The following is a 24666-nucleotide window of genomic DNA, read 5'->3' on the forward strand; positions in this document are numbered from 1 at the left end:
TTAAATATCTTTGTTTTCTCTGCAAGAGAGGTATAAGCCTGAATGTCGAAGGAGGACGATCATTCTTGAAAGCAAGAACTACTAGTTTATATACAAACAAGAAATTACGGCGTGGTGCCCACATGCATTATGACATAAAAAAAAAACAATCGTGTCTTCGGATCAGAGTGACATAGCTAAGACGCCAGTGCTCCTATAAATATTGTCTTATAACGATTCAATCAGGCTGCCACCCAACTACTTGTTCACCGATAACAGATATGCTTGAAATAATTTTGCCATTTTTAAACCATCAGCCGTTTTAGGGCTGGCTGCTTTAGCGACCTTCCCCACCGAGACGAAGTTCAATTTTTTTTAAATTCCTGTAAGGGCATTTCCCGTTCTTCTGCAAGCGCGAACGTTTTAAAAAAACTTTTCGCGAAAAACAAAATACACTGCGCGGGGAGGTAGGCAGCCAAACAAACTTGGATTTCTGCCAGTGCGGTGTTGTTAACAAAGTGTGAACTTGTTTGGGAAGCGCAAACTTTAAAATTAGTAAAACAAAGCGATGAGTCTGAGTTGTTTGGTGCAACAAAAAAGCCGTTTATTTAACCGAACAGCACGCTGTCAAATGATCCCTGGGCTCTCGCATAGATGTCTGAAGTAGGAAAAGTGCTTGCACCATAAAATGCCACAGCAATCCGAGTCAACCATACACTGTAAAATAACCACCCCAAGCATCAACACTTCGAATACAAACATAAGTCTAGTTCATAATGAAAAATTACGTTATAAAAGTACAATAATTTGAGTTTCAATAGTTTGTATAAACAGCAAGTTCACACATTTTTTTTGCAATATTGATGATTTTTTACTGTTTATAAATAACACAAATCCTCAACTGTAAAATATCTTGGTAAAGCAGTATCTTATAAATTTCACTTGCGCTGCATGCATAAAAGGGCAGAGTATAACATATAACAGGACTGAGGGAAATAACCAAATAAAAGGGGAGTTTGTTTCGCAAACAATTCTGGGTAAAATAAACAAATACCGGTGACCAACCTAAAGACATAGGTGACTTAGAAAGTGTCACGCAATGTTGTACCATTAAAACTTACTCTTACACCATAGGGCAAGCTCTCGCATTTAAAAAAGAAAGACAAACCAATGTTCTGATATTTAAAGCTAAACCTAAACATATGAGGTTGGCTAGATGAAAAATATTCGGCGTGTAGCCGATGATGCAACAAAGAGAATATATTCAGTGTGGAGGATGTTTTCGACTAACCAAAAATCCTCTTTCTCAATACATTATTTTTGTTGCGACTTCTTGCTGAAGGGTTGCAATTTCAACAATTAGGTAGTCGAAACAACATCATAATTAAAACACGGCCCTAAAAATGGTAACAAAACTTTTTTCTCACCTTGTGGACAGGAAGGCCTTCATCAAGAAACCAAAATCGCCACGATCACTGTTTACATGTTACAGTGACAGCTTCCTGTCTCTCTACACAGAGGCCAGAAATGACACCAACATGACTAAAAATCACGTCAGTGTTCGACAACCAAACACAACAGGAGTCCGAGAATCCGCAACTTCATCTCGGTATAGACGTTCAGTTTAGTGAAGTGCAACCGGGGCGTGTCCTCTCTACAAGCGTGCTTGGGAAACCAAAGCAGGTTACGGTAGCGGGGTATGGGCGCGATTTCCGCCGCACTCTGGGCTAACCTTGCGTGGAAGGCCTCAAGCTAGAGGAAAACAAAATTCGCCGTATAACCAATGATGCAATAAAGAGAATATCTTCAGTGTGGAGGATGTTTTCTACTAACCAAAAATCCTCTTTCTCAATACATTAGTGTTTGTTGCGAATTCTTGCTGAAGGGCTGAAATTTCAACAATTAGGTAGTCGAAACGACATCATAAATAAAACACGGCCCTCCAATTGCTAACAAAACGTTTTTCTCACCATGTGGACAGGAAAGGCTTCATCAAGAAACCGAAGTCAATCAAGAAACACCCTACAGTGACAGCTTCCTGGCTCTATAGACAGGCCAGAAATGACACCAACATGACTAAAAATCCCGTCAGTGTTCAACAACCAAACACAACGGGAGGCTGAGAATCGGCCAATTAATCTCGGTATAGACGTTCCGTTTACTGAAGTGCAACCGGGGCGCGTGCTCTCTGCAAGCGTGCTTATGCAGTGACCTGTGCATTGGAGGGAAACGAAAGCAGATTACGGTGGCGGGGTACAGGAGCGATTTCCGCCCAACTCTGCGCTAACCTTGCGTGGAAGGCCTCATGTTTTAAAGAAAAGTATTCTCTAAGCGACGTAGGTGACGTGATTGTTGTGGCTACTTTGCATCAAACTCAAAGTCGCCTCCAAGCCATCGTTTTTTTTTCGCTGGAGAAAGCGGCGCTGCCGATCCAAAAATTTACATATTGCGGCTCTGCTCCACCGGGGAAGCTAGTGTTGTCTGTCCCAGCGTGAAGCCTGGGACAGACAACACAGTAAGAATGCTTACAGGATAATGTACATTCCGGTCGGTAAAAGTCCTTCGTTGGAAGGGATGACAGTGTTCCTTCGTGCGGTCGCTGATAGAAAATGTTTCACTAAGTTCCATTTCTGTCATTTAATTTTTACGGCAAGGCACACTTTTTCTGACAGGGACAACTAAAGTGATCTCCGCGAACTCTATAATGAAATAAGTGAAATGAAGCGACCATTTATTTCAATATAGGGTATTTGAAGAATAAAGCAGTTGTTTGAAGTTGAATGGGCGAGAACGATAAAAGAAATACCGCAAAAAAAATGATAAATATTGTTCGCCCCGTGCCCCAACTTCATAACGCCAACAGCTGGCAGTAGCAATCCCAGTCTGAAAACCAACCTTGAGCTAAGAGTAAAGTTCATTTCTTTTTTACGAACATCCATAGTGTATTTCCAAAGCGCAAAGAATTCTCGTCTGTTATTCATGACTGCAATGCTGATATTCTTGTGATAACCCAAGCATGCCTATCGATTAAATTCGCGATTCTGAAAGTATTCACGGTGATAAAGAATTTAAAATCAATCACGATCCGGTGGCGGCGTCTTAGTTGCTTTCTCACTGGAAATACAATATCATTTTATACATATAATGGGCCATCTTGAACTTGTGTGCTCACGTGTTACTGCTGATAGAGTGTCGTTGTGTGTGAGTGCTAACACCCTGCTAATTCTCTCGCCAAGTTTGGTAATTTCTTACACAATATCAAACAAAATAAACGCACGCTATCTAGGAATCCCGGTATTATTCTTGACTATTTTACTTTGCCGAAGCGTGTTGGGGTTCCCACTATAAACTATCTGTTTCGAACTCATCTGAGAGGGCTGCATTTATTTCCATTAGCGATGACTCTAGTCTAACCCAGATAATGCAGCATTCGATGCGCGTCACTCCATTTTTTGGTAATCTCTTAGATTTGATTGTAACCAACACGTCTTCCCGGACACAACGAACACGCGTACTGCACTTTATCTGCAACCTAAATCTTTCCCGTCATGCGCACAGCAATAACCTCGTGGTGCTGCCTTTGGGTCCATTAACGTTGAACATGCTCTTTTCACCGATTGATATTCACGCGGGTTTTTTCTATGCTCACCCAATAAAAACTGGACGATGTATAAAAATAAAGCAAGAAAGCTTATAGCCAGATTTTTGCCACTCGGTACCGTCCGTTGTACCAATCGCTCGCCCTGAATCATATCCTCAATAAAAGGGTGCGCAATAAAACGACATTGTGCAGAAAGATGTTCCCAGCGAACAGCACGAGGTGGTCGCTTTATCACAGCACGGTTTTTGAATTGAAAGCAAAAAAAACCCCATCAAACACCTGTTTTTACTCTAACGTTTCTTTTGCTGCTACGGAACAACCCGCTTATATTTTCGGAAGCAAATATAGGATCTAAAGAAAAAGCGATTACTTCTCGAGATGAAGAAATTATTGTTTTGCCGGTTAATTTATGCTCTATACCTTGTATGGTGCTTTTCTATCGTCTTTTCTAAAGATTTTGCCTGCAGTGCACCACGTAAAAACAATGATATATGGTTTCCTATAAATGATCGGGCCCTGTCAATTAGAAAAGCATAGTAGAGCTAATTAAAAACTTGAAGTTACCCTCCTCAGCTATGATCGATGGAATTGCATCGCAGTTCCTTGAAGGATACGGCAACATAATCATCAGTTTTATGGCCCTAAATTGTTATTCGGTCTCTTGAATGTTCGTTGCTACCCAGTGATTGGAAGGCAGAACAGTGCACCTAGCTCTGAAACATGGTAACTCTGCACAAACCACCCATGACTGACAAATCATTTTTATAAATATCCTTCGCAATCTTCTTGTGCACGTGATTTGTTCCAATCCTGTTATGGTTCTTGATTCAAAGAGTTTTCTCAACGAAGATCAGCATGGCTTTCGGAATGATCACTCTTCTGAACGTAATGTCTACTGTTACAAAAAAAACTGTTTTGCGTTACGGACCGCGGCAGCATTTTTTTACGCACCGCGGCTGCATTCGTTTCATATTTATCGACTTCAAAAAAGCGTTTGATACCGTGTGGCACTCCCTTCTAATATTATAATTACGTAAACTTTATATATATATAACACCCAGAAATAGATTGAAAACGTATTGCACAATAAAGCCAAGAACATTTTTAATAACAACTACAACTCACCTGCAGGCCCTGTATTTTTCGGTGTATAACTAAGGTCTTTGTTGGCCCACGTCTTTGTACCTTAGCGATTTAGCTAACAACACCGCTTTCTCAAAGCGACTATTCGCAGACGATTTGGTATGCGACTATTCGCAGACGATGAATGACATATAATACTGACGGCTCAGCCCTTCAAATTGTCCTAAACAGCGCTTCTTTTTGTGAAGATTGGTTAATGACAGTGAATGTGCATAAATTCAAAGCTATGAGAATTACACCAACGGCAAACCACAGGAAGCCCAACCTTACCTACAAAAACTTTACCATCTCGATGCTGTTAAAATTTACAAACGTTGTGGTCACACAAACATTAACCTCTTGTGGACCGTATAATTAGCAACAGTGTTGTTTTGTTGAGCGTGAGCAGCACTCGCGGCGGCAAACGTATCATTTTGAGGAGACCCTCAAAAGAAAAACGTAGACAATGGAGAGTTGGTCAGTAAGATTGCTGATGTGATAAGCGAACCCAGGGCCTCTGGTGACGTGGAGGGGCGTCATCGGGTCCAAATTGGGAGGCTTGGAAGTCGAACTATGTCATTATACTTACAAATACTACAACATGGATTCTGTTCTAAAAATATGCGGCAAATTGGGATAAAACACCAGGATTGTAACCTCATATTGTAAGCTACTGCTGGCGCTAGCTATAGTGACGAAACACGAATGCTGATGATGGTTTTTATGGATTAGGAATGACGAGACCGTTTTACGCAAACTAAAAAACACCGATAGGATTCGCATTCCGACTGACGCTGACATAACCAAAAAATGTTCAGCCCTACAGAAATCTTGCTGGCAAGTAAACGCCAAATGCATAACAAGAAACTGGCGTTTCCAGAACAACTAGGATTTCTTTCCCGCGCAAAAAATGCAACCTTAGGCATTCCTAATACGAAAGCTCTCCATTGTGTAAAAAAGATAAAATTTTTGTATTTCTTAGTAAGATAAATTATTTTTTAACGACCACATTTTTGCATAAACGTGTTATCAGATGATGGCGACATTCTAGTACTGCAAAGGTACAAATACTACTTTTTTTCGACGAAATTACGTGGTGGCGGTAAACTGAGGCTTGTTCGCTGCCGTAGGCTTGTGAAATTAGAACACAATTGAAGTGTTGTACTGCTAACCTAAAAAATACAGTAGTTACAACACAAAAGCGAACTTTTTACAGTTGTTTTTTGTCCTCCGTTTCATAGCTATCGCGCGTTGTTGGAACTTTGCTGTTACAGGAAAAAGAAGTGGCATTGAATGGTGGTGCGGCGCCTGCACTGCATGCTTGGGGTATGAGCCCGGCTCGTGCACTTCGTCCTGGCTTTTTCCTATTTGGTCATAAACACGGACTGAGGCTGTTCTGCAAGACGCCCAATAAAGCCGCCTGTTGTCCTTGAAGGGCGCCGTCTTTTTGTCAAGCGTGCTGCCGAAATCCGTGGACACGACGAACTAGCGACGACATCCACATCACCGAAAGGCGGACGACCGTTTCAAGGCCACCGAAACCGTGCCAGTGAGACCTTCCGAAGACCACGGCCGGCACAATCACGAATCAGCTGAAAAGCAAGCGAAAGTCGCCACGCTCGCTACTAACGAAGCTCATTTCTGAAACCAAGGCTGCCTTGGGCTGAGAGGGGGTGAGTCTGAAGGACTGCGTTAATTTCCATGATCGCGTTAGTGCGCTGTCTACTGAGCAGAAGCAGACCGACCCTGACATCGAGCCTCATTTGACGGGCGAGGATAAGGAGCAAGAATATATTCGCACCGCAAAGCACAACGACAAAACCGTCACGTGTTTGTCTAAGCTAAGCCAAACCATCAATGAGTTGAGAGCCGCAGTCGCTGTGTCTTCGGCCGCCTCGACAGAACAAGTTCCGCGACGCGGGACCAGCCGTAGTATCAAGCTTCCACGCATCGACTTACCGAAATTTGATGGCCGTCCGCGCAACTGGAACCCAATCTGAGAGCAATTTGAGTCCACTGTCCACAACATTCCGACGCTTACGGACAGCGACATGTTCGCGTACCTCACGTCATCGGTTATAGGAGCCGCATTCGATGCCATCGCAGGCCTTACCGCAACGTTTTGATGTTACTAAGACGCAAGAGACATACATGTCGACAGATTTGCGGAGTCGGACCTGATCATGCAAGATGACATCGAGAACCTTATTGATCTGCTGCCCGTCCGCTCATCTTCAGGCATATCATGACACACTTCAGGCACATCATCATCATATTCACCAGCCTGTCTAGGCCCAGTGCAGAGCAAAGGCTTCTCCCATTATTCTCCAATTACCTCGGTCCTGTGCCAACTGTGACCAATTTATCCACTCAAACTTCTTGATCTCATCTGCCAATCTAACTTTCTGCCGCCCCCTGCAAATCTTTCCTTCTCCAGGGATTCACTGTGTTACCCTTAATGACCAGCGGTTATATTGCCTTCGCATACATGTCCTGCCCACGTCCATTTCTTCTTCTTAATTTCTACTAATATGTCTGTAACACCAGTTTGCTCCCTGACCCACTCCACTCTCTTCTTGCCCCTTAATGTTACACCTATCATTTTCCGCTCCATTGCTCGCTGAGTCGTTCTCAATTTAAGTTGAATTTCAGGCACATATCCGTGGGCTAATGGCCTACACGTCGCAGAGGACTCTTTCTCTACTGTTCTCCGCCCCTTGATTTTACGGAGGCTTCCAAATGACCTCAATTTAGAGTTGAATTGGCGCTCGGTCCATCAGGACAACACAGCTTTATCTGGTAATGCAACTGCTTCCGATCTTGTGAGTTTGGCTAGTCTGCTAGATTTCCTCAAAGCAGAGGTAAAATTCAGAGAACGCACGGATGGTTGCTTGCGTGCGAACGAACCAAAACATCCGGGTCGTAGCGAAGGCCCTCAAAATATGTCGAAGAGTTTTTGACCTTCCACTACTCGAGAATTAGCTTCAGTGACATTCGGAAGTCGCGTACCTTAATTGTTTCTGCTGCAAATCGAAGGATCACTGTACCGACAGGTGCGACACCCCATTACAGTCCGGGAAAAGAAGTCAATGCTTCAGCAAGGCGGTTGGTGTTTCCGCTGCACAGCCCGGAATCATTAGCCAGAACGTGCAAGAAAAAGTTCAACTGCACTAAATGCCACAGTCGGCATGCTTCGACAATATGCGAGCCCGACGTAACTTCAAGTTCAAGGCATGAAGGACTGCAGGCTACTCCCGTTCAACGAAAAGCAGCCGCATCCCCAACCGTCACCGCAAGAAAAACCATTTACTTGCAAACTTCTGTGATATCCGCGTCTTCACAGAGGAAAGAAATTACGACACGAATCCTATTCGATGGGCGCAGCCACCGAACCTCTTTTACGGCTGGATTAGCCAGAAGATTAGCCTGCCCCACAGTTCACCGTGAAAAGCTTCCGTGCGTTTCTTCGGCGGACACGACGAACCGAAGAAGTTCCGTAGAGTTGAGATTGCTCTACGTGGAATCAACGAAGGCGCTCATTTTAAGATCGACGCCCTTGTTACAGAACAAATCTGTGAACGGCCTATTTCTGTAGCTACTGCAAATGCCTTGAAAGAGCTACGCGAATGTGGTTGCACTCTAGCAGCAATAGATTTACACAGCGCTAATGCGGTTTCAGATTAAATTGATATTCTCGTCAGCAATGAGTATTATTGGGATTTCATGACAGGCCGAAGAAAGTTATTGAGAACTGGCCTGAAAGCCGCCGAGACAGTTTTTGGGTGGACTCTACACGTTAACAACTGCAGCACTTTGTTCACAAACCGTAGTACTGAAATCTCATGCGGCCACCGCCGAACGTTTCCTAGAACGATTCTGGGTTCTCGACACCATCGGGATTCGCTCGCAGGTGTGTGAGCAACCGCAAGACGAAGCAGCACTTGCTCGGTTCAACAACTCTATACGGAAAATTCGTGGTTGGTACGAAGTACCACTTCCTTGGAAGCCATCGGTTGAGCTGGACTATACTAAGGCGAACGCTGAGCGACGGCTGACTCAACTTATTCGAAGACTTCGACAAAGTCCCGACTTCTTGAGTGCGTATCACACAGCGATCTCGAAATACGGCAATGATGACATGACTGAGAGGGTGGCTATGGGCAGCACTGAAGGTCACGTTTATTACATGTCTCACCACACCGTCATCAGGAAAGAGCAAGAACGAAAACGCGCGTTGTGTTTGATGCATAGGCGCACGCACGTGGAAATGTATCTCTAAACGAAATCCTCTACAGCGGTCCCAACATGAAGGCAGACCAATTAATGAAAACAGCGCAAAGGACGGGACAAAAGTAAAAACAGACAGGGACGGGCGCCCATCCTTGTCTGTTTTCACTCGTGTCCCGTCCTTTGCGCTGTTTTTAATAATGGATTCCCACCTACTCGCCAAGCTTCGCACTCTCGTTCATGAATGGAGACCTTTAAGGTCAGCTAATCAAGTTTCGCACGAACCATATAGTTCAAACAAAGTTAAAAACGTGGCGCAAACTAGACGGGACAAGAGAGACAAGAAACACAGATACAGGCGCCTGTATCTGTGTTTCTTGTCTCTCTTGTCCCGTCTAGTTTGCGCCACGTTTTTAACTTTGTTTGAACTATGTACCAACTAGCTCAGCAACAAGTTTTGTTGAACCATATAGCATTGGTGGCAGACATAGAAAAGGCTTTTTTGCAAATCGCCATTCACAAATGCGACAGAGACGCTCTGCGTTACCTGTGGTTCGAGAGAGCGCCTGTTGCAAATGAACCCCCACCAATACTAACGGCTTGGCGAATGAAACGTGTACCATTTTTTACAACTTCAAGTCCGTTCTTACGTTCCGCAACAATTACTACCACCTGCACAAAGTGTCATTGCAGTTTCCAGACACCGTTGCACGTTTGCATTAACGTGGACAAGGGTGCATTTACGTGAACGAGATTTTAACAGGAGCCGAAATTGTTTCCGAGGCCCAGAAACTTCCCACAGAAGCTACAACACTTTTTGCAACCGCTTGAATGAAATTTCACAAGGGGCATCGAATGACAAAACTGTCCTCGAAAACCTTCGACTAACGCAAACCTGTGAAGAGCTTCCTGTCGAACAAGCTCTCAGCCTAATCAAGGTTCTCGGCTTGGTTTAGCATGCAAACACTGACGAACTGGCTTTTTTCCCTGAAAGTGTAACCGATTTCGTTCAGCATCGCAACGACAGCAAGCAGTTCGTGCTACAAGCCACAAGCAGGTTGTATGACCCGCTGCGATTTTTGGCACCGTTTAATATAAGAGCCAAACATTGTTTACAACGAATTTGGTAATTGAAAACGAATTAACACCGTATTTCCTCCCCAAAAACTGCTAGGAAATTCTACCGCATGTTCATTGCGTTAAAAAGCTAAGGGCCACCGAAGTATCTGGCATTCAACTTTCTCTAGGGTAACTTATGGTTGATGCTCGTGTTCCGCATCTTGCACATACTGTTAATGTAATTTTTGAACCAGGTTGTTTTTCGTGTGCAATTAGTTACATACATGAAAGACCCGTAAATTTTAATGGGGTGAGAAAAATATTGCCAGCAGCTACACAGCAGTCTCTATACTTCGGGTTTTCTTCTAAATATGAAGAAACAATTTTTTAAGACGCAACAATTTTTTTAGTAAGAAGACACTACGACATAACAACGAAAAAGCTTGTGCTTGGTGTGATCTACTGAAACAGCGTTGCAACCATGAAACAAGTGTTAACTAGAATTGTTGATAAAAGTGAGATTACACTGTGGATCTTCGTAGCCTTCAGAAAGGCGTTTGACTTCTCAAGTCGCGAATTACTCCTACACAAACGTGACTACTTCAGGGTGCACTGGCTAGCTTGCAATCCTGTGAAACATTCCGTGAGCTACGGAAACATTGTGTTGCAACGGGATTCAGGCTGTTATCTTCTTCGAAGTTTTCATCTGGCGGGCCCAACGAACTGTTTTGGGGCCAATTCTGTTTTACTTTTATCTTACTGATTGCCCTAAAATTGATAAAAATACGTTTATTCTTAACGCTGTTGACACCAGTTTATTTGTATCTGGTGGCGAAGTACAATATATAGAGGTTAGAGGGTAGAAAGGGCTTGAGAAACTTTGGGATTGGTCTAAAACTAGCATTCTCAAAATAAACGTCCGCAAAGCTAAAGCCATTTTATTTCAAGCCAAGAACACACGCATGCACATTAACACCCATTGTATCCTTCGCGACACGCCCATTGAAGTCTGCAAAAACATACAGTTCATAGAGCCGCCTTCTAATTTAGTATGTGTTGAAAATTTCACTGTGATGAATTGACCAAATCTCCGAAATCAGCTGCGGATGCTTTATTACTGTGTCGTCGATTTGTGGCCCAGAAATTAAGCTACTGATTTTTGACTCAATATTCAAATCACACAAAAAAAATCAGCCTTGCATGTGGTACAACTACACAAGAAAATATGAATACCTTTATAAAGCCCACCATACTTCCACACACACACAACTCTTTTATTTAAATAAGAAGAATAAGTGCGAGAATTGCCTATGATTTGAACTGCTTCATCATTGGTTGTTTATTCAAGAAATACAGCATTTATAAATAATTTGCACAACCAACCATACCACAAAATGATTCCCCAACCAACCCTCACCTCGTACAGGTGGCTGATTCCTCACCGCCGGAATAAACATTTTCGAGTGACTAGAATACCATCCGTCTACATTGCTAAACTTGTTACAAGACGGGAATATGCAAATTACAATAATTCTCCGAGTCAAGAGCGTAAGTATTTTTTTATCCCTGTGAAAGCTTTCAGGAACGTTCAGTGCTGTTTATCTTCTTTTTACGCGTGTACTCGCCAAAATGTAATGGTTTACTTGTTTGTAAAAGAGAGTTCCTACGAAACTTGGATAATTACTAATACATTGAAGATATTGAATTGAATGAAGATATTTTTTTACAAAATTACAGTGTGCACATTTCTGCTACATAAGGCACTAAAGCTTTCTGTGTAAGATCTCACACATTACAGTATTTAAAATCGCCACTCTGTAGATTATTAATTTACCCTTACGTGCTTACATCTGAAGCACTGCTGCCTTGTTGGTACCCTCAGGTTTGCTCAAGCGGTGCCCGAGAGGCTTTTTGCCTGGGGGGCACCAACACACATGTCGGAAATAAAATTTTGATTCTGAATCTGAAGCATCTGTATAGTCCATTGGCACTAGTATTGTCTTGCACTACAAGCGAAATCCCTGAACTTAAGGGTATGGTTTGAAAACGGACGGCTAACAAAGAAACCAAAAAGGCATCTATCGAGTGCGACAAATCGAGGATGCCCTCAACTAACTTTGGCATGAAAATCCATCTTTTCGATGCACCTGAAGTTGTGACCCCTAAAAAATTGTGTAAGACGGAGACAGTAAAACGACAGTATTCATTAGGACATGCAGGCGGCAGTAGTTTAAAATAATGTTTTTCTGGCTGAGAATGCCATAAAGGACATTTCGACAAGGAATAGACACAATGCTAGCCATACATAACGGCACACCTTCCTTAAATACGTTAGTGATGCTCATATCTTTCCACGTATCTTCAATGAGCCCCTTAACATATTTGAGTCGGTCGTAGCGGGGATTCAAACATCGAGACTAACGCTCAAACCGAAAAGGTGCCACTTGCGCATGAAGTTTAGAATTTCAACCACGTTGACAATGCCGACAGGCACTGCCCGACTCGGTAAGACCTTCAAATTTGAAAACTTTTTAGGCCAAAATATAAACACGGAGCACGAAGATTTCTGATACGGTGCCACTACTAGCGCCCCCTTTTACAAAATACTCATGTAGAGAAAAACCATCTACGTGGTTGACAAAATATAGCACACTTTTCTGCTGGGACGGCGGGGAGGAAGAACCTTCCGTGAGTAGCAACAACGCTGCAAAAACAGTCTGTGGTTACTCATTTTGACAAAAACGCCGATACGAAAAGCGCACGGTCGCCATTGATGAACGCGTGGGTGCCGCAGCCATCAAAAAGTGACCCAGTGTCCCTGCCCTAATTTCGGAAAAGCCGATGCTTACAGCGAAGCAGATAGCCTCCCTAATGAAAGAACTAGGCTTTACCGAGCTTTTTAAATGCAGCAGATTCTCCTTTTTTCACGCCCGTTTGAGCGCACAGCGTCGCTGGCGCTCACGAAGGGCATCTTCTTTGGGAGTGCAGGTGACTTTAGCCATTTTGCAAACATTCGAGATGCCACCGCCGTGGGCACTCATATATATGTGAGCGCTGTCTAGTTGGCCCTACCCTTTCATCCGCTCCATGAATCTGCCAACCTGCGCTCTGCTCCCGCACCCGCCCTCCCCATTGCGCCGCAGTGTGCTTGGCGTTTGCTATTCCCCGCGCTGCGCGATGCTCTCTCCACATTACTACGCCCACGTTACCATTCCTCGTTTGATGAAATATTCAACCTAGTGCCACTTCGCTATTAAAATAATAACAACCGTGAGGAACTATTCATATACAGAAGCCGTAACCTGGCCAAAGGCAGAAACACTCCTCAGATTCCTCTAAAGAGACGTCGCTAATATAAGAGTCCTTTCCACATTTTGGTCGTACGTTTATATTACACAACATTGTTAAGGACAACTCTCTATGTGGTATAATAGCTCGCCAAATTGAATAACCATTCTGGCCGTATTGAGCGTTGGACATGCCCCTGCGTGTACTCGGCGTTGGCGTCATCTACAAGTCTAGCTTGAAATATCTGGTGGCCGAGTGTGTCTTCCGCCTTCCGTCGATTCACCACCCTAGGATTTTTATGAAGATTGCGCGCTTTTCAGAACAGTGGCGGTGAGTTCACTGCAATAACCGCAACCCTGCCGACAATATAATACGCGTCATTATCGGCTTTGTCGACGTACGTGATTTCGCCATTCTAAGGACTGACATCCGGCATTAAAGCTCGTCGCTCCTCGACAAAAAAACGTCGGCTCTCAGACGACAACAAATTATTTTCTTCTCCTGGCCCAGTGATTTTTGTGTAAAAAAAAATCGGGTCATTCCCCCCCCCCTTGTAACCGGGCAAGCAACACTTCTCCTTACACCCAATATCTTTCAGAACGACCATAGCTGCTGCCATCACAACCAATGCGAACTGCCGCCGAGGAAACACGTTACTTATGCTGTAAACACCCTCTGGTAAAGCTGTTACAGTGAGGTAGTTGCCACCAAAGTGTGCCTTACTCCATCGGCATATTTTGTACACGTCCGTTAGCCCTCAAGGATGGTTAGTCAGATCTTTTTTCCGCCAAAGCATCACAATATACAACGTTGGTTTCTCAATGATAATAGTAATAGAGAATGAATCGAAATACCAAGAAATACTAATACGGGATTTGTTTTGAGCCTAACCTATTGCTCGCTTTTTTAGCAGACATATAAAACTAGGGTTTCTGAAACAAATCTGGTGTGTGCCATAAAGGAATAATCTTGGCTCAATTGACCAATAGAACGAAAGGACAACAAACGCGTCGAGGCAGTTTCTGCTGCGCTACAATAAAGGTAAACATAATACTCACTGTCTGGAAACGTTTTTTGCACTTTCGGTATGCTTCGGCGCAGATGTCGCTCAGAGCAAGAATAAAGATCCCGACCAGCAACAACCTGAAAATCTGTTCAAAATTGCTACTTCGTTAGTGTATCTTGAACAACTTGCTTGTTTTGTCTAGCTCTGGTGATACTTAAGTGAATGCAAACATTCACGCCCAGCTTTTCAGAAGTCCTTATGAAAATCTCTCGAAGAACATCTCCTTTTTCTTTCTTACAAGCGCACTTGGCCTTGCTGATAACCTGCTCTTATAATAAACAAAATTGGTACAGAGAAACAGGAACATTCGTCAGCCCTTTAAATAAAAAGAGATGACTCGGCGCTTACAGTGCGTCACCTCGCATGCGCGGTTGTCTAACCAACAGTTGTAAAACAAATTGGACACCCGCACTTCCTTTGCTTCCGTGACGCTTCGGAAAAAAAAAGCGCCCCCCATTTGATTTTTAAATGATCTTGTTGAGCAGTCACAGTGGTAGTGCTCCGTTTATAAAAATCTAAGTGTTTTATTTCTAATGTTTTAACAATGTGGAAGCTCAGTATTGTGCAATTCGAGTATTTCGAGACCTATTTTTAGTACGTTAAGGTGAACCCTCTGAATTTTAAAGCCCCTCAATAAAATCTCAATACTTTCTTTTTTTAAATATCAGAAATATTTTATAAACTCCTGTTATCTTATAAATCCGATGGCAACAAAGTAACAATATTGCCGGCCAGCTTTACGACTGTCTTCAATATTCCTACCAAAGCCAAGCATTTCTGGATATACTGCGGGTGAAACAATTTAAAACACAAATAACTCTTCGACTTCTACAAAATATATTCAATTTAGCAGCGTAATGTTAGGCCATAGGTATAAAATTATGTGTTGATGGGTCAGTACTTCAGAAAAATCGTTTTGCAAATGTTCAAAATTCAGGTTTTACGATCATTTTTGAAACTTGTTTTCCTCGCAGAAAGATACTTTACTGGAGTACAAAGTTCGCTGCTAGGCGTAGAATTTGAGTCCGCTCTTGGTGTAATTGAAATATTGCCTAAACTTGTGGAAATTATTTCAGACAATTGGAAACAACGGAAAGGCAGCTTTCTTCTTAGGCAACGTTAACTTGATATTTGTCTTATATTGTGAAATAAGCTACATAAAACTCTACTTACTAACGGTAATGTTACCGTAGAGTGCTGTATTTGGACGTGCATTTTTCATTCATTAATTGCACAATTCCCCAGATTGGCCATTTTGTGTTTAAGGCAATTGTAGTTTACAGCGTCAGTTTTGCTTTTCCTACACAAACGTAATCTAGAAAGTTTGTGGTGCTTCATACCGCTCTTTCTATTTCTTTTAGGACACAATATGTATAACTACTAGTTTTAAACTACCACCGCCGGTTGCAAGAATTTATTACGCAAAATATGCACTCGAATGTCGATGTTTTATTTTATTCGGAGTCGTATGGAAACGAGTGGCTCTAAAAAAGAAGTAATAGGAAGCTATGTGTATCAATTTATATCACTGAGCAAGAACTGGAGAAATCAGAACGGTTTGTGGGCGAAGCAGGTGCTTATGGTAACAAAGTGATTACATTGCATTTTGCGTAAAAAGAGGGAAGGTCATATTTCCGAGTGCATTTCCACAAAAAAAGAGTTCAGCAAATATTTCGGATTTTTAACTAGTTAGAGATTTTCAAAAACGTATGTTACAGTTTTTAAAAAGGAAAGGGAAGAACAGAATTTTCTAGCCATACGTACGTAATGAAGACACATTTTGTTTATTCAGAGCTGAAAGTGCAATATGTATTATTGTACACGCTGTATTGTCAATTTGGTAATTTTACGTTATTGATGGCAATGAAACGTTTTTTACAATATGTATAATATAATACTTACATATATTATATGATATATATATATAATAAATTACTTACTATAATACCTAATATATATGCCATGTGACACTTCCCCTCAATGTTTAAAATGAAACCACTCGCAATGGGGTATTTCATCTTAAAAATTGCGAACCTTCACACAAAACGCTGTTTTTATACTGTGGCTTGAAAAACGTCCTACTGGTGTAACACTTTCATAAATGTGTGGGCATACTATCGAACTCACAATAAAACGATTTGCGTTATTTCTAAGAAAGTAATATTACGTATAAAATTACCTGTTCCTTCAAATACTCCGCGTGAATAGAGACACCACCACGATGGCAGAAAACCTGCAGCAGTATCAACGTGGCCACTGATCTTGATATAGGTCTAACTGGCAATATCTAAAGTAATACAACAGTTGGATTATTCCACGATCCTCATTCAAATGAGATTATAGAACAACTGCAGCTTCTCAGCTTTGAAGTTCCATCAAGGGTATTGTGGAGTAAAACTGGGAATTTTTTTTCGCGATTTGGTTTTTGCAGAATATTCTGAAAGCCACGTATCGTCTTTGGAGCAAATGTTCTGAAAACGTGCAAGTTTCTACCGAAGCATAAACAAAAACATTATGCTAAATAATGAAAACAGGCACGCTGAATAGGCATTGTTAAAACTTTGCTGTACCTAGTACAAGTAAGATAATGATCTGCAAACGTACATCTCCCACATGTTGTACGCAAAACTTCACGAGTTGTGTGAATTGTACCCGTGTAAGTCATATTTAGTTGCATATAGAATTGTCCTGAAACTAATGACGCTCGTTTGTGTTCCAGTTGGGTGCCGTGAGACTATGGTTGCCGCGTAGCCGGAATTTTTCGGAGTTCAGCAATAAAACTTACTTTGGTGTCACCGTGCGTGTGAGGGGGAAAAAGTGTCTTCTACACAACGTGCCTTCGAAGCGTTCCCAAAAGTGAGCGAAGGAAGGAAGGAAGGGTGGAAGGGACCAAGGAAGGAATACGTTTTTCGTCCATCGGGACCATGTTTTGGGGAGTGCAGGAGGCCCACAGGGCTGCCGCGACCGCCAGGGCCCGGAAGGTTGCAAGGATTGGCCGGACTCCCCCAGGTCACGCAACATCTGCTCCCAGTGGTGAGGGGAGGTAACGGGGGAGAACGGGACCGCGGGGCATTCGCAGATGGAATGGTAGCGAGTGTCGAGTGCCCCGCATGCTGGACAGGTAGGGTCATAAAGAGGTGTGGTTGACTGTGTATCAATTGTGTTCTGTGAGGGAAGCTGTGTGTTTGTAGTATGCACAGCATGTGGCCCAACTCCGGAGAGAGGGGAGGGTGCGGGGGTGGGTATCGGCGTCGCAGAAGGCGGTAGTGCAGGGCAATATCCTTGTATTGCAGGAGGGAGGTTCGCTTGCCTGCAGGGGCATCGCGTATAGGCGTAGTGAAAATGGCGACCCGGTGAATTAGTTCGCGAGCACGTACGTTCACCACTTCATTAGCGCCTACGCCTGTGTGGACTGGTGTCCACAGCAGGGTCACGATGTGGGATGGAGGATAATTGCAGATAATTGTTAATGCTATGGGAGAGATGTTACCGCGAATAAAATTGCGGATGGCCGGGTGACAGTCAGAGAGGACTAATTGGTGGGTGGGGCGCTGGGTGAGCGCGAGGGCAATGGCTGCCTCCTCCGCCGTGGTTGTGTTGCTAGTTAAGATAGAAGCCGCTGTGACATTTGGTGATGTGTATTGGCCAACAAAAGCTACAGAGTGTGCAGATTTGTGAGGGTAGGGGGTGGCATCAGTGTATAGTATGCATGGTGATGGTGGGTATAGCATGGCGTGGGCGTTGGCTCGTGCTAGTCGCAGGGATGAATGTAAAGTAGGGCGCATGTGGCGAGGAATTGAGCGAATTCGGATGCTGTTACTGATGTGAGGTTGAATAGGGAGTGGCGGGATTGTGATGGTGGGTGGTAGTACGTTGATAGAGTTCAGAATGTTGTGCCCTGTAAGGGAGGATGCGAGGCGGGTCAGTTTGGATAAGCGGTGGGCGTTTAGGTGCTTCAATATGGTTTTGTGTATGCCGAGGTCGAGTAAGCGATGCGTTGGTGCATAGGGGGGAAGACGGAGTGCATGCCTGCATGTCTTCCCGAGGACGGCATCAAGTGAGTCGAGTTGGGTAGATGTAAGGTGAAGCATGGTACGTGGTACAGGATACGGTTGAGTAGAACACTGTGTACGAGACGGAGGCCGTCCTGTTTCATGATGCCATGGTGTTTGCTGGCGATCCGTCTAATGAGATGCGTCGTTTGGGCAACGCATTTCTTTACGTGCTGGATGGTGAGTGAGCGTGATCTGTTGTTTGTTAGGGTGAGGCCTAAGACTAAGTTGCTGTGTGTGGGGTATTGGGTCAAAGTGTATAAAAAGTGTGATGGGGTTTTGGAGGGGGCTTGCGGCGAGGGGGCGTGAAGTTAGGAGAGCAGATTTTTGTGGAGAACACTGGAGCGTTAAAGGTTCGATCGTTAAAGGTTCGAGCGTTAGAGACGTGGTTTTAGACCGTGCTGGATTGTGGTTTCAATGTGTTGGTCGGAGCCAGAGTGAACCCACAGGGCAATGTCATCAGCGTACAGTGTGCTGCGTAGTTTGGGTCTAGTGAGGAGAGAGCGGGCAAGTGGGATTAGGGTGATGTTAAAGAGCGTGGGTGAGAGGACTGCTCCTTGTGGCGTTCTGTGGCCTGGCATGTGGAAAATATCAGACTGGACATTGCCAAAGCGGATGATAGCAGTACGTTGCGTAAGAAAGTTATAGATATAGTCATAGAAGTACAGGCCTAGGTTTAGGGATAAAACTGCATGAAGTATGCTATGATGTGAGACATTTTCAAAGGCTTTTTGAAGGTCCAGTGAGAGAATAGTGGTGTGGTCTTGTTGCGGGGGGTGTTGGTAGAAATCATGATGGTACTATATAAGGGCGTCCTGAGTGGATAGCTTGGGTCTAAAGCTGATCATGTTAGTCTGTTAGGGGTAGGGTTAGTCTGGTCAAGGTGTGCATTATTGCGATTCTGCAGGACGTGTTCGATTAGTTTTCCAAGGCAGGAGGATAGGGAGATAGGGTGGAGGTTGTGTATGGAGGGGTTTTTTCCAGGTTTGGGGGTGAGGGTGATGTTGGTGTGTTTCCAGGAGGAGAGGAGGGTGTGGTTAAGCCAGTGTTGCTCGAGGGCCTCCTAATCCAGGTGTCGTAAGAGGGCGTTAGTGATGTTGTCATGCTGTGGTGCGGTATTACATTTCAGAGCTTGCATCGCCGCATGGAGCTCTGCAAACGTGATATTGGCATCGAGCTGTGGATTGGGTGTGCCAGTGTATTGTGGGGACCCAAGCGGGTGTGGTGAGGGTGGTGGGATGTAAATTGAGCGGAGGCTGTCGCATAGGGCAGTTGGTCAGGGTTGAGTGTCCGCTATCCTTTGAGTGGTTTGATTTCGAGGTTGGGTCTTAGTAGAGCGCTGGTCGAGTAAGGCACGGAGTATGTGCCAAACTGTTTTAGTGGAGAGCTGGCCCCGCCTTTCGTCACAGACGTTATTCCATTGATTCCTGGGTAAGGTGAGCGCGTGTGCTTCGATCTTTGTACGGAGGATTTGTAGTTTGAGGCGAAGGTTGCGTCGGTGTTTATGTTTCTGCCAGTGCTCCTCTATGCTGGTGTAACCCTCCCAAAGGTTACGGAGGTGCGTGTCTACGTATTGCATGGAGGAGCGTGGTCGATGATTTTCGTTACAAATTATTAAGCTGAGAGAAGGTGGGTCGTCCATTGCTCTAGGTCGGAGTCGGAGGTGGTAGTTGGCGGGAGGGGGCATTCAGTACGGAACAAAACCCCATCTGTGCATGTTAGTGGTGGGAGTGGGGTCGTTTTGGTGATGCACTTAAGGGTAAGAGATGTGCTTTTATTATAATGATCGCTGTCGAGTGTGTCTGGTGTCCTGAAGGTATGATGGGTGAGTTTTCCAGTGCTAAAGGTGAGGTCAGGAGTGGTGTCGCGCTGGGCACTGTTGGCAATGCGTATTGGGAGATGAAAGGTCGTTGTGGAGGGTGCACAAGGTCAGATACTAAACGACATTTGCGAGTCGTGTGAGAGTAACCCCACTCCACACTGGGGGCGTTGAAGCAAGAAGTCAGGACGAGAGACGGGTTTCCAGACACACCGACGCAACCGGAGATGAAGTTAGGGAGCCTAAGAGTGCAAATAAACACTTCGGAAAATGTTCTGTTACACTCAAGACTCTCCATACCCGGCGTAAAGAATGAGCAGTGACACAGAGCTGTAGAAGCCTTACCTATTGATGTAGAATGGGACTGTGAGACAAAGCACCCCAATCCGAAAAAGGACGAAACCCTTTACGTAGCATGGCTGAACAAGCGCGTGTGTGTCCATTCAAGTGGGAGATATTTCTTTATGACAGCAAAACCTTTGCTAAATGCTTTGCAATCTCCAGGCTTTCTTGAAATGCCCCTGAATTTTAAAGGTTCTAGCCTGTGCCAGTTGGTGAAGGTGGCAGTGGTTTTACGTTTCACGTTGCCCAACAGGATTTTTTTATTCCCGAATATCATTTTTACTTACACCAATCAACTGTATAAACGCCCCAAATTCTGAAGACACTCTAATAAAGGCATTCAGTGCCCGATTTTATAAAAATCTTGTCCTTCTTCTCCAGTTCAGAGAAATCATTATACTGTCAAAAATAAAGATGTATTATCGGCGGGGATTGGAACCCGGGTTTTCAAAGCACCAGGTCAGTTTGACACGTTTACGCGCTTCATGTTGTTCGACAAAAGTTGTTGCAGTTGCTGCGATTTTGTTTGGGGCTCATGCCCACTTGAAATTATTGCCTGGAGTCAGCATATTTCAAATGCTAATGTGCAGGCCTAAAAAATATGTGCGGCAAGTTTGCAATAGGGGTGCGACGATTGGGCAAACAGTGAGTTGGCGAATCACCTATAAATACTTGTTTAAATAAGTGTGAGAATGCATATGCGGCCATCCTTGGTTAAGAAAAGTGTATGATTGGTTACCGTTGGAGACTCCGCGAAGTGTCCTGCGTCATTATGCTTCGATACTGGGTCACGGTTTATGCGTGGTTTCGTCGTTATCCCCACAAGGAGCAATAAAAAGTCGGTGTCTAAAGTAGGTACCGAATTTACTGGCCTGTAATGCGACACGATTGCAACACGAAGGGTGAGTGTTCCATGCACCATGAAATAAAAAAACACCTCTAAATTAGTATGTGGGTGATTCATTGTCAAGACAAGCAAAACATAGGCATCTGCGGCAGCACTCATACAAGCCCAGCGCAAACAGAAAAAAATCACATTGACTCTTACAGCTCTTTGACATAACGCGCAGCTGTATTGGTTTGATCTTCTCCTGTGGGATGGCCATTTTCCGATCGACTTTGCTTGGTTGAGAAAACGTTACTCCAATTTGACGTGTCCTCTGTGGCAAAGCTCACGCTAACATTTCTTCCGGGTTTGCACATGAAAAGGCACCGGTGATGGTCAAATAATTCCTGTCTATTCTTCAGGTAGCCGCTTAACTTCGGATTTCTACAGCCTTCAACATACGGCATCTAGTAAATAGTTCGTCGCACTGGGTGGGACAGGTGGTAACCTCACGAGGATCCAAAAAGCAGTCGTTATATTTCAGGCCAAGGAGAACCATAGACGCCTCGGCAAGTACGGCCAAAAAATAAACGTAACGCATTGCGGACATCATCAAGGATAAATCTGCTACCGCTAGAAAAAGCGAGAAAATCATAACAAAGGCCTTGGCTTGTAGTGGATCCAAAAGGCTTCGGAACAAGTTGCCAACATAGATCGCCACCTGTTCCAACCTGTAGCCGTACCTTACATATACGTGAAATAATGCACTTTACAGGAAACGTGCCTTTCGGTATTCGATTGCAACGCGGGGTAGTTTTCAGGTAGCAGCAATTTGGAAAAAAACCTCCTTTAAAATCGAGTGAAAACAGTATAATATAAACATAGCCACTTTCTTTGCGGTAAAGCCGTAAGAGCAGCGAATGAGCATGGACTGAAAAGTTTTAAACTCGTTCTGTGGCTACTGTTTGGATTCGATCGTCTCACATGTAAGCACTAGTAGAAGTTTATGACGTATTGATTCTCGGCATTTCAGCTTCTTTCATTTCGGCAATATTTTATCTTTTTGCTTCATCAACACTGCGCCATTCTTCTAACCACACGTTAGAGCCAGAAACCCCGTGATGCGTTTCCAAAGCCGTGATTCTACCAGCTGTATGAGGCTTCCCCGGGAAGCGTTTCAAAGCCAAGGCTCTACCATTTCTACCGGGCTTTTTACAGATGGCGACAGGCCGAACAACACCTCTCCGGGGCGAGCCAAAGCTACCGGGAAGCGGTGCCGGCGGGAAAGATGCCGTCACCGCTACCCGTTCTCGAACCAAACCACCAGCTTAGACGGCATCGCTGTTCAAAAACCGAAATCTTGATTGCGAAACGTAAATGCTTTATTCAATAGTTTCCGGGATAAGGTCTGCAATCCGTGACATCTCAGCAGAATGCTCGGTTGACATGACGCATATTATCAAAATGCAAAGAAACAGACCCAAATACGGTATATCATAAATACATGTTGGCAATAAGCATTGCCACGCTTTTTGCCTTTAAAACAAAATGGGCAGACAAGGACGAACATGTTCGTTGCTATCACACACTAATGGCAGGTCTGTCTAAAAAACAAACACCGGAACAAAAAATCTTTGACGTCTCCTCTCTTGAGCAGCACTCACAGTCTTAGTGTTTTTTTCTGGTTATTATGGAGGCAAACACTTGTGGCTCACGTTTTTTTTCCTGATTAAGTCGAACGTATTAAAATTAGGGCTTTGAAGAAGACATCAAACTGCGTTTCCTGCGCGCCCAATAACAACTTTAGAATAATAAAACAGTAGTAGTTCTGGGGTTGCCACAATAGAGTGATCTTTACCTGATCTAAAGTGCTTGTGGGGCTTGAATGTTTTTGTGTTTTCATTTATATTTATTTTCAGTGACAAAGGTAGCTTTGCAGCGATCGCTTAAAAGTCGTGACAGTTTTTATCGTGAATCCAGGCTCAGATCGTAATCATTTCTAACAGAGGGCTTGATACCTATCTTTATCTTACAGACTGCTGCTCCCAGGGTGGTCCACCAATACCCTAGTAGTTTACACCACACCATATTATGGGGTGCTATCGTTATTCCTATGAAATATTGAATGGTTCTCTTCTCATCCTTGGCGGGTATAGAGCGTGTTTGAAAATAATATCAAGTCAGTACAGTGCATAAGTGAACAACTAAGAAGGTTGAAATGAAAATACGACTGCAGTACGTCCTTCCTTTATTCAAGAAACCCGGTTAACGTGTTTTCTCTCTTCCTATGTCTTGTATTCCTTATATTCTGTGGTGACTTGAAGCAGTCGCAGCAGGCGCCATGGGTGCTCGTAAACGCACTTAGAAACTCCCTTATAAAGAGGGCGCCAAAAAGGCTTGCAACGCCAAAAGGCAATATTGATGTGTCGAGAAAAAGAACACTGGCGCCGCTTCGTGCTGGCGACTAAGTGTAAAAATTTAGTTTCATCTAGGCACCACAAAAAAACGAAAAAACGAAAAGAGTTTCTGCAAATGTTGTAGTGGGCCCGTGTGTAAGACGCAATGAACAGTTGCCAAAATTTTGTCTTTTATTAGGTTTTAAAATTGTTTCAGACTCCGCAGGAACACTCCAAGGTATTTACTTAAGGATCAACTACGGGAGTCTTGTTACATTTGAGCATTACGACTCAATTCATCATAATCCATAGTGGCGCATAGTGTAACTTGTTTTTCCTTTACCTGTTGTATTGCGGTATAAAAAGCAGTGTTCTAAACCAACTTGTTGTTTCTTGGATGATTAGCGCTTCATATTACCGGCCGGCTGTGTTACATATCTTATTTTTCCACTTTTAATATTGCAAGCTTACTTACCAAGTATGTTACTCGCCACATTAGCTCGGTGACTACGGCATTATTCTGCTTAGTCTGAGGACACCGGTTGAATTATGGCCGCTGGTCTGCTTTTCATGTACAGGCAAAAAAATAAAAACTTGAGTGTTCAGAATTGAGTGCACAAAAAAAAACTAATCCAGAGCCCTCGGCTACAGAGCGCCCGAAAGCCCCAATGTAGCTTTGAAGCGTTGAACCCCCTAATGTGAATCTGTATATTGCCTAATATTCTCTAGTTGCTGTGTTTTCATTTCCAATAGGTGAAGAACACTTCGCTATTTCAACTACACTACTCTTGAAAATCTGGCACGGATTGGCGATCTTTGCAACTGCTAGAGCATTTTGGATGTAGAGTCCTATCCAAAAATAGGGTACCTGGAACATGGTAATTTAATG

The sequence above is a fragment of the Haemaphysalis longicornis genome, unplaced genomic scaffold, assembly GCF_048455015.1.
Source record: "Haemaphysalis longicornis isolate Haplotype H1 unplaced genomic scaffold, Haemaphysalis longicornis Haplotype H1 scaffold_6, whole genome shotgun sequence".
Lineage (NCBI taxonomy): Eukaryota > Metazoa > Arthropoda > Arachnida > Ixodida > Ixodidae > Haemaphysalis > Haemaphysalis longicornis.